This window comes from Drosophila hydei, unplaced genomic scaffold (assembly GCF_003285905.1).
Source record: "Drosophila hydei strain 15085-1641.00,03,60 unplaced genomic scaffold, DhydRS2 tig00000364-arrow-arrow-pilon, whole genome shotgun sequence".
Taxonomy (NCBI): domain Eukaryota; kingdom Metazoa; phylum Arthropoda; class Insecta; order Diptera; family Drosophilidae; genus Drosophila; species Drosophila hydei.
In genome coordinates, this window is record NW_022045718.1 from 440,876 (window position 1) to 453,228 (window position 12,353).

The 12,353-nt window shown below is 30.4% G+C and overlaps 1 long non-coding RNA gene across 2 annotated transcripts in view; it reads left to right on the plus strand.

The window, feature by feature from the left end:
- The window catches only part of LOC111593165, a 102,430-nt gene extending 90,082 nt beyond the window's left edge, over positions 1-12,348 (plus strand). For both annotated transcript variants that reach the window (XR_002751021.2, XR_002751020.2), the window contains exon 3: positions 12,245-12,348. This is a non-coding gene — a long non-coding RNA (uncharacterized LOC111593165). The remainder of the gene's footprint in view (positions 1-12,244) is intronic.
- The last annotated feature ends 5 nt before the right edge of the window (positions 12,349-12,353 follow it).

A 12,353-nucleotide genomic window follows, 5' to 3' on the forward strand; every position in this document is an offset into this window, starting at 1 on the left:
TGTTTTTGAACTTTGAACGGGTATTATGCAGTCGGTCAACTCCAATACTTTGCCAAAATTTTAACTGTATTCGTGAATGGCAATCGTTTAAATGGTTAAAACTTAATACTACTAATTACTATCTAGTTTTGTAGCTAAAAATTTTTAATTAAATAATATTTTATTTTTTAAGTATTTTATTTTTTTATTTATCTAAGACTATAAAAATTTTTTAATGAGCTCTATGAAGTCAGCTATGACACAGCTATGACCTTCAGCTCATAATTTGAATTTATTTATTATGTTGTTTTAAAAATAATATAATATATAATAATAATAAAATAAAAATAAAGCCTTCCTATGCGATTTTCAAAATGGCAAGTGAAAGGGAAAAGCATAGGACGAATGAATCAAGCAAGGAAGTAAAAAAGAAAGAGAAAGCGAATAAAAAATGGATGGTATTCAAGTATTTGCTTATTACAAATGTATATATTATTAAGAATTTGCATCTTTCACCCAGTTGACAGACTTGTTGTACTTAAAATGATCATACAATAAATGAGATCGCATTCAGAAACCCTGAATGCGAACATCTGTGCTTAAGCGCTTTCATCTTCCATATATACAACTGCATTTATTTTACTAATAATCTTTTCTTTCTTTCTTTCTCCTTGCAGGTGAGTAAGACAATAAAAATTTCCATTGAAAATGTTTTGCACAAAACGGGAAACGGGGAACAAAAGGCACGCATTAAATCACATGGAAAATATAATCTGTGAAATATCAAAATTAAAAAAAAAATAAATAAAGAATACAAAATAAATTTGCACATTTAACTCAGTCATCGTCACCTTTATGGCTTGTAAGCAAAATGCGAAATGCACAGCAGCAACAGCAGCAACAACAACAAGTGAAGCAAATTCAACAACAAAAACATTTTGAAGGTTAGCTTATAAATTTTATTTACTCATAAATAACATTTTTGCAGTGCGTTTTCATTGAAACACAGCCAAGAGACTGTGAACAAAATAAGTATTTTTTTTAATTAAATTTAATTGTTTAAACTGTTGAGCAATAAAAAAAATGCAAATTTTAATTAATTTTCTAACTAGTTAAAATCATTATTTAAAAAAAAATTCATATATGTATATATTTATATATAAACATATTCTAAGTGCTCTCCTCAAGCCACACCTCCATACTCGCACACGTGCCACTTAGCAACAACAATTGCCATTTGGCTGATAAGCTAGAAAACAATAACAAAAATCAACTTCCCCGCTCGCATAGCCTTAGCCCAGTTACGAAACTAGCAAGTCAGTTGAATTCAGTGTGACCGTATTCTATGCACACACAAAACAGCTGTTCCTCACTTGAGTCTAACCTTAGCCAAAGCAGCAGTCGCAACAACAACAGCAACAAGAGACTGCCGCAAAATGCTAAATCGACTCTGACCCACTGACATTATTTCGCTATATAGCTATAGACGATGACGATGACGACGTCGACGACGACTGCAACTACTTAGACAGCAACAACAACAACAACAACAACTTAGCAAAGTGCAATTTGTCAGCAGGTGGATTTCTGGGGCCGGTTATACAATGTCACACAATATATACATATCAAACCTATATATATATATATATATATATATATATATATATATATATATATATATATATATAAAAAATTATAGCGAGCTAGCTCTAGAGAAGTGCAGCTAGCGAGCAGCACAGAGACTAAGAGAGCTGCATTGAAATGCCGGAAAGAGAATGACCCTGTTCGTCTATTACATTTATTTAAATTAGCTGTTAGTTGTTACAGATCGCGTGTATACCCTATAAATTAACTAGATATAGGGTTAGTGCAACACTGAGAATATTTTAGAAAATTTAAAATGATAGCTTTAGAAACGGTTCAAATTTGTTTGGAGTTATTAGAAAATTTATGATAAAATAATAAAAGTATAATAGAAATAAAATAAAATAACATAAGTATATAAATCATATATAAATAAAATAAATATAATAAACAAAGAATCACAAATATTTGATTAAAATAGTATGTTTCAAAAAAGCTAAAGTTATATTAATTTTCTTAATATTGCTTTATTTTTGCGTATACTTAATATTTTTTAGCATTGTTTTAGTATTTATTGCTTTCGTTATATTAAATATAACTATTTAAAAGTAATTAAATATATGTATGTATAAGATTTAAGTATATCTTAATTAAATATAAAAAATTAAAAATAGTAGTAAAATATTTTTTAATTAATTTTATAACTAAAGAATATAAATAAATGAAGTTTATTTAACATATCATATCTGTTAGCCGTTCAGGTAAACAATTGGATCCCTTGACAGCAATATGAATCAATTTTCAAAGTGCTCAATTAACAATTTAAGATTGTAAAATAAATATTTAATATTGTATATTATATTATTAACATACAGCAGTTAATAATGACTTGAGTTGAGTGTTTAGTCAGCAGCTGCATAGTTAAGATCTGTTTAAATTAAATAATCAAGAAACGATCTCTTTTATAAACACTTTGGATTAATAGTTCAAATTCTGATTGAAATAATTTTAAATTAAGACTGAAAAACTTTTTAAAAACTTATTTAGCTGTTCAGTCATCATTCTGCTTGCCATTTGTTCATATATTTACCATTTGTTAATTTTTTTGCGATAAATGAAAAGTGAAAACTGTCAACGCATGGTGCGGCAATTAGTTAGTGAAAGCGAAACAAAAGCACTCGCTGTACACATTTTCTCCCTCTCTCTCTTTATCTCTCCCTCTCTACATCTGTTCTCACAAAATAAGTGCAAAATGATGTGAAGCATATATCAAAGTCATTTAATTGAAACTGATTCGTGTTAAGTCGGAAATACTTTTTAAAAAAATATATTTTTGATGTCCAGTTCATAAATAATCGAGTTAATTAAAACAAAATCAGCAATAAACAAAGTAAAATAAATAAGATTTAATAAAAATATTTTACATACCAATTTACCATCTGAAAATATGTTTTTAAATTACAATAAAAAATATGTAATAATTAAAATTAAAAATCAAACTTAAACCATAAATAATTATTTTTGAGAAAACTTATAGATCTGCCAAATAAATATAAAAATAATAATAATAAAATAAATAATAATAATAAAATAAATAATAATAATAAAATAAAAATAAATAAAAAATATAAATTAAATATAAAACCAAAAAATATTTGGTATTTATTTTAAAAATCAATTCAAACTAAACTTGTTAATATATTTTTTGCCTGTTCTAGATGAAAAAACGTATTAATTATTGATTTATGACAAAAGGCAATAGAAATAATTCTTTTTTTCGTGCCATATTTGTCATAATAAATCAGCTGAAATATTTATCATTTAATTAAAAATTAATTTAAAAAAACATATTTGCTCATAATTATTACTTATTTTATGCTTGCCAACTCCACGCAATAAAAAAAATAAATTTAAAAAACTAACGCCAAAAAAGTAAACAAATAAATACTCAGAAACCTGAATCAGGCGACACCTCATATAAAAATACTTTTTGCTATTTTGCAAAAATACAATTATTAAAAAAAAAATATATATATATATATTTATATATATGTTTGCATGTATATATATATAATAATCTAGCAACAACAAGGCGGCAATCGAAATACACTTGAACGTGAGTGAAACAAAATTCATGACCCACTTTATAAAACGCTTTTTCTTTCATCCATGACCCACTTTATTATTTGTAGCAATGATTGAGCGAGAGCGACTGAGAAAGAGAGAGAGGGCGAGAGAGCGCGTACTGAGCATTCGCATTCAAGCATATGTTTTATACACAGACAATTAGTTGCTAAATTTCAGGCTTACAACAACAGCTGAGCAAATGAGCTGAGCCAGACGCTGTTGTGGGCGCTGCAGGGTGCTTAAGGTGAGGCGGGGCTACGATGGAGGCAGGAGCGGACTAGGTAGGCGCGTTCGCTGCTCGGAGGCTGATTGTGTGAGAGAGAGAGAGCGAGCGAGCTGAGCGCGGCGGCTTAGTTAGCACAGCTTTTTTAGTTAGGGGCCAGACAAGTGCCAAACCACATGAGTGTGCGTGTGTGTGCTTATGAATGTCAGTCAGTCGATTGAAGAGGCAGACGGCGAACAAAATAAAACACACACTCAAAAAAAAAAACGCACAACAACTGAATTATGTGCATAAAAAGACTGCAAAACGATTTGCTGTGGAGGTTAAGAGCATGCTTTGATATGATATAATATGGTATAAAATTGATTAATATATATATGCATGAACACAGGTAGACATATCAAAGTTGTAAGTGCACAGCCAAAATATATATATATATATATATATATATATATATATATATATATATATATATATATATATTATTATTAACATAAAATATTATTATTATCATATATATAAATTAAGTAGCAAAATAATGAGTCTTATTATTATTGTAATATTAGTATTGCTTTCGTAAGTTTTATGTTGTAGTATATTTAATTAATTATATTCTTTCATTATTTAATTTTTTTAGTATTTTATATCGTTTACAAATCACTTTATTTAGCATATTTAGTATTAATTTTATTTTCTTTTTTCTTTTTTTTCTTTTCTTTTTGGTTTCCTTTCTTCATATTTTATTTATAATCAATTTTACATTTTCCCTCAGTTTCATTCAGCCCACATAAAATTAGTCACCCAACGTAATCGTTATAAAAATTATGGTAGCTTACATAAAAATGGCTATCAATAAAACGTATCTACAAAATACATATTTGTATTTGGCAGTCCCAACGCCGCCTTTTGTCTTTACACCATGCGTCAACATTTTGAGAACTAGTCATACGCATTCCATGGAATTCCAAAAAAGAAAAAACACAAAAAATAATTTTTGAAATTTGCAAAAAAAAATTTATGTCAAGGATATGTGTTCGAGGAAGCGACAGAAACATGTGAATCATAAATAAATAATTGAAATTGTTGACTGACTGCTCAAATGGTAGACATTTTCTTTGATTTAACTGTATATAAATATCGATATCTGCATATAGAAATATAATTATTTGGGAATGCAATCAATATATGATAAAAAGGTATTTGCATATAAGAAGCAAACTTGAAGTACGAAAAAGAAACAGAAATAAGTAAAAAGTAGTCTTAAATTATTTAGAAACTTTTAAAAATATGAAAAATATTTTATTGTCAATTAATATGTTAAATTATAGTAATTTTTTATAATAAAATTTAAAATAAATTTGTATTTATTATTATTTTATTATATTATTTATTATTTAATTATTATTTCACAAAATATTAGGAAAATAAGTTGATTTAATGAAATAATATTTATAAAGACTTATTAATAATTTAACAAAATTTACTATAAGAACTTACTTTGAATTACTTATATAACCCTTTATGTAGGGTATTACAGGGTATTAAACAAACAACAGTTGAAATTGCATTACAACAAAAGTGTGGACACGTTGAAGCCACTGTTTATGTTGGCTTCCTCTCGTTGTTGTTGCGGTTGCTGCTTGTCAGACACATGGCCAACGTTGACATTGTGGTCATTACAGCTGGTACTGACAATAGTTGTTGTTGTTGTTGTTGTTGTTGTTGCTTGTCATGTTGCTGTTGTCGTTTCTGTTGCATTTTGTCCACTTTGTATTACATTTTCATTGCGCGTGTCATCGTCGGCGTTCGACGCAGTTGTCACATCCAGCTGGCTGGCTGGCTGGCTGGCTATTGTTTCAAATATATAGTTGTTGCAATTGTTGCTGTTGCTGCCGTTGATACTCTCACTCGCTAGCAATTAATTGTGACTGGCAGCAGCGGCATCGACAACATGTTTGTTTGCGCTGGGGAAATTGCTTGCTGTCTGAAAAGCCATCAACGGCAAAGGCCATAAAATTGGATCATTGTTACACACTTCATCTGCTGCTCGGAAATTGCAATCGCAACTTTTTTCCAATTGCTTTAAGCTTTGAAAATATTTGTATTTTCCATTTTTTCACTATTCAATTACTAAACGAAATCAATTAGAAGCAGCTTCCAAAACACTTTTGTGATTCATGCACCGCCTCACCTTACCCGAGCATTTAAAGTCAAAAGCTCACATGTGCGCAATTCAGGTTTTATTCTTCACAGACTCAGGCGAAAATTTCAACAATTCCAGCATAATTTACGTGGCGTCGTAAAAGTCTCTTTTGGGGTTTTTGATTATGGGCTAGCAGCTACCGAGTTGGGTCCCAGCGGCGACTGCTTACAAGTTTAACATCACGTAGACCAAACCTAAATCATAAAAAAAACACATACAAAATGTTTAAGCTCTGCCCCAAAGCAGCAAACAGCAGTCGCTTCCTCTGCGACAGAGTGAGAGAGAGAGATAGAGAGAGAGAGAGAAAAGAAAAATTGCTTTCTTGTTTCCATGCACTGCGTATGAGTAATTTTTATGTGAACTGCAATGTTTACAGATTGCAGAGCTCTGTCCGCATCATCATCGTTATCATTATTATTATCAGCATTGCCATAATCATTACGTTTATCATTATCAATTTGTCTTCAACGCTCGCCGAGGTGTTTGAGCTGGGCTCTTCTTTGTCAGCTATTAAATATAATCTAGAACATGTTTGAGCACTTCTTTAAGTGTGATTCATTGCTCTGACCTTGACAAAAGTTGACTCTTTTGAAAGTGTTTTGACTGAGATTTTGATGTCTTAAACTAGTTGGTTTGCATAAATCTACAATTGAAATGAAAGCTGCTTTTGGGCATGGACTTTAACACTTTGTTATTTTTTATCTTGCCAAGCTTAGCCTAGAAAGTATTAAGTTAGCGAAAGTTTTTTGTTGATAAGCTTAAAGCTTAGCTATGCCCATATTTGATTTATGCGAGCTTTAAAAGTTAATTAAAACTTTGAGACGACTCATTTAAACAAACATTTTGGCATAAACGTTTATTCATAGTCTGAAAGGCTCAATATAGCAAACACTAAAAGCTTATTAATGGTCACATTTTTTTAACTACAGTTTTGATAATAAATTAGGAAATGTGTAAAAAAACTTAGATTCATATAGCTTTACGCTTTGTAAAAATAAAATTTGTTTAATGAAGGCTTTAAAGGTTAACTTTGAGACGACTCTAAAGTCAAGTATCATTTTGGCATAAACATAGTCTAGAAGGCTTAAGTATAAAAAAACTTAAAGCTTGACAATGATATATTCATAACTACAGCTTTAAAAGCTCAATGTAGTTTTGAGTGTATATAGCCTGGACGGCGGAAAGTGGGCAAAAGCTGTTTGTGTAGCTTAAAGCTTGACAATGATCACGTTTTCCTAGCTAGAGCCTGCAAGTTTTGAGTGTATGTATCCTGAAAGTTATGAAGAGAGCGCAAGTTCTTTGCTTCTAAGCCTAAAGCTTGACAATGATTATATTTATTTTAACCAGAGCTTTGAAAGCTCATTAGTTTCAGCTCGTTTTGTAGACAAATTTAAGATATACATAGCTTGCTTACGCATAAGCTGAAGGCTATATGCTACAATGATAATACCTCCCGGTACCTCAGCTTTAACTGATTGGCTAGCAATAAATTTTATAGAGTAAGCTAATCTATATTTATCTAGCTTTTCTTGTTAAAGTACAGAGAAAAGTTAAACAAAATTTGTTTGGCTTCTTTCTGAAAGTTGATCAGTTACGTTCAGTTAATAAAGTCGCAACTATGTGACATTTCTTTTAATATCACTTACAATTTCTCCACCCACAATTGGGGGCATTCGCAGTTGACAAGAGACTGCCAAGTGTTCCAGCACTCACTTCAACTTGATCTCTAATTGCACTCTTGAAAGTCAACTCCAATGCAGCGAAGCGTTAAGAAATCTACAGCTCCCCTTTTAATTTTTAATATGTATATATGTATCTATGGCTTACCTGGGACCACCCGGCAACTCGTGGCTAGTGTCCAGCGACCGAGTTTTTGACTTCTTTTTTTAATTACATTATATGCATAATAAAGGCCTCTGCCGGAGCCCCAAAGAGATTGCGATTGCGACTGCGAATGCAAGCAAAAATAATTACAGACACTGAACGCCACGAGTTAGCGATGTAATCAGCATAAAGCCGACCAGAAGCGCTGCAATGGGTTAAACTTGCTAATTGAATATGATGCAAACTGATATACCCTGTAAGCTGTTGCTTAAGTGCATAGTGAGCAGTGCATTTCAGAATTGAGTTTGCTAAGAATTTCGATCGATTTTCCTGTTTTATTTAGATTGACAGCGTTTTAAAGAAATTGTATCGTGTGAAATACTCAGCTGAGAGATTGATAGATATTCTTTTCAGCGAATTGATCTAATACACAAATATTGTAGATTATTATGGATGAAATCTTGATAATAATATAGATGAAATATTTATTAAATAGAAATTAAACAGAGATAAAATATAGATTAAAATATAGATTAAATATAAATCAAATATTGATCCAAAATATAAAAATATAGATAAAATATAAATGAATTAGAGATAAAATAGAGATAAATATAGATAAAAAATATAAAAATATATTTAAATTATAGACAAAAAAATAGTTAAAATATAGATAAAAATATAGATTAAATATATATGAAATATAGATTAAATTAAAGAAAAATATATTGCATTTTGATAACAATAAATAAGTAAACAATAAATATTCTGTTAGAATATATAAAAATAAATCAAGGCTTTAAAAACTAAAAGCAACTCTTCATCAAAAAATTGAGTGAAACTTAAGTTGATATATATATATATATATATATATATATATATATATATATATATATATATATATATATATATATATATATATATATACCTATGTGCATATATGCATTTATATATGTATACAATATTCTATATTTGTATGTTTTCTATTATATTTTCAATTTATAGTTTAGACATGCTCTTCGAAAATTGCTAAAATAAAGATTTTAAGTCTAGCTTTGCACAATCTAAAAACTTGGTCATTTAGCCAACTTAGTAACTCTAGCCAGCTTACATTTATATCACGAGGTATGCACAGAATTTACTAAAAAAAAAAGATGTAGACTCGAGCGCTGTCCAGGGAGCAGGCGGAACGGAGGTGACAGGCAGCTGGCCAAAAAAAGCACTAAAGAAAGAAAGAAGAAAAAACAAATTGTGAATGGCCGCCCTATGCAATGAGCGGCGCGAAAATGAGTGACGTACAAGCAGCGGTGCTGCGCCTCCACGCCCGCACGTCCCTCTTGGCTTGGCCTACCCAAATGGTTTCCCTTGACAGGCGCAATAATTGTGCAGATTCTTTCTGTGGCTGACTTATTTTATTTTATATGTTGTTGTTGTTGTTGTTGTGGCTCTGCCTGACAGGGTGACACATTAATGTGCCAGCTAGCAGATCATGATGATGATGAAGGTGATAATCATAATGAAGCTGGGTTATTCTATTTGGGCATGGCACGGCGCACGGAGCGTATGATTGACGCGCTTAATTAAAGAAGCTAGCGCATATAAACTACAGCGTTAATTAATTAAATTACAATTGATGCAGTTTCATTTGACTCTTTGTGTTGTTCTTATCAACCAGGCCATAAATAGATATAGCTATATATATATATATATATATATGATATATATATATATGGTTGATTCATGTATGATATGCTGCAATCGCATTGCTCATAGCGCTAATTTCACAACTTATCAATCCGTAGGCTATTGAGGCCCTGTGGTATTTATAGCCTTGGCCAGTGGCCGAGTCGCAGAATCGCTCAATTTAACTTTCGTTTTACAAAACATTTGACATCCGCAATGACAAAGCCAATTGAGTGAAACGCCAGTTGAAACACCTGTAAATAATTGGGAAATTTATAAATTGATATCGTGGCCTAAACTTTGTTAATTCAATTAAATATTTTGATAGATAAGAGACACAAAAAAAACTAATATTGAAATATAGAAAAAAATATTGAAATATAAAAAAATATTTAAATATATAAAAATTTACAAAATATATAAAAAATTTAAATATATCACAAAATATAAAAAATTCAAAAATAGAAATAGACAAACATATAAAAAATATATATAATCGTTACACCCTATATTTAAATTTTGTAAAAATACAAAATATATTTTTAAAATGCGAAAAGAACATTTTTTTCCAATTGCCTTCCATTTGAACTGCCATAAAAATTCTAAAAACTATAACAATTACTTGACAATAAAATAAAAAATCTTATTACTGAATAAATATGAATACTATAATAAAATTGCATATAGATATACAAAAATTGTTATTGTTTATAAACATAAATATATATTATTCGAAAGGCGTTTCAAGAATTTTCTTGAACAATTTCATTCATTTTATTTTCATAAAAATTCGAGAAAGAATAAATATATATAATTCTATTGAACAATGCTTAAATATATATACTAAAATTTTTCAAACATTTCATAAAAGAAAAAATGAGCAAAAAAATATTATTAGTAACATTTCCATTCAGAAAATGTATTTTTGCTACAGTTTGAGATGTGTGGAAGCAATTAAAAATTTCCGTAGCAAAAGTGCCGTAAGAGTTCCAAATTATAATGAAAAATGCAAACAAGATTTATTTTTTTTGCAAGTGCTCTTTACGTAAATAAAAAGCAAATAATATGCCACACTTTGGGCGCACAAAGTAAACAATTAATCACGTAACCAAATACATGCGAAAAATAAATAAAAACAAAATGTATAAAAAGCAAAGCATTTTAAAGACAAAAAGCAGCCATGACAACGCCAGCGGCAACAAGAAGTAGAAGAGGAGGAACAACAACCACAATATTAATATGACAAATGTTTATGACGCTGATATCCACTTGACAGGACCACGAAGTGGGGCTGCCTTGTGTATCTGTTTGGGATAGTCAGACTGAGCTGTGGTTCCGGACTGAAGCAACAAAACTGACAACATTAATTTGACTCACGTTGCGGTGGGCGTGACGGCGTGTGGGTGACGGCCACAGCGGGCGCTGCAAAACATTTCCACGCCACAGAATTTGCCTAAGTCAGCAGGTGGCCAGCAACTGTATTTTACCTGCTAAAAGAGATGTGAGAAATTATTTCGTGATAATTGCCAATGCATAAATGTTTTCAAAATAGACATTATAATATATGGGATGAATATAAATATGTATACATATATATAGGAAAAGTAAACAGAAAAGTAAGCCTCTCTATGCGATTCCCAAGCATGAGCTAATGCATGTATTTATAAGTTGATATATTATAAAAAATATCTTTTATAATGTCATAATAAGTAAGTAGCTTAGCTTCGACGAAGGTGAGCCGCTCTATGCGATTCGCAAAGGCTTTTAAAATGCAGATATGTATATATTTATACATTTCTATGACATAGAAACCACATTGTGTGTGTCTTTTCAGACTTAATTAGCTTAACTTAGACATCAAAGAAAACTTGAGTTTCTTTACGTGATTCACAAATTGAGATAATAATCAGATATACACACCTGAGTTAGTTTATACATAAACCAATAAAATTCATTGAAAGCTGTTCTGGTACATAATAAGTTTTGTTTCGATACAATACACAATTTGAGCTTTCCTCTGCGATTCACAAAGTTAAATAATTATGATATGCCATTTAAAATACGTCGTGTAATGTTATAAAACATTTATAGCTGAGCTCTATATGAGCCGCTCTATGCGATTCACAAATTTTGACAAAATATAAATATACCGTTATAAATTTCTATGATCTCTAAAATAATATAAAACAATACCAAGAAGCCTCTATGAGATTCAGCTCTTTAAACTAGCTTATATGGAATTTTAATTATGATTTAAAAAGTTGAGCTTACAATAACTCAAGAAATATAAATAACTCAATAATATATAAAGATAAACTAATATGCCCCAATAGTTAACTTCCTGAACTTAGCTTTAGGTTTAATTCAAAATGTCTGCCTTTCTATGCAATTCACAAAATGCAAATGTCTTAGCTAATATGGCGTTGTAATCGAGTCAGCACATTAGCTAGAAATTGAGGCCTATTTGCAAGACATTTGCATTCTGCTTAAGTCGTGTGTGGGGCCAAAGTCAAGAATTAGGGCCAAGGCCGTAACTTTGCCAAAATGAAATGAAATAAAAAAAATAACGACGAAAAGTTTCCACTAATCGAAAATAATTGTTTTCGTCTATTCTTTTGCAGGCTTAGCCCAGGTGACTTACCAGATCATTGGGCCTCAGGTACAGCAACAACAAAAGGAACAGCCGCAGCAGCTCACGCAAGCAACAACAAGCACAACAGCAACACCAAC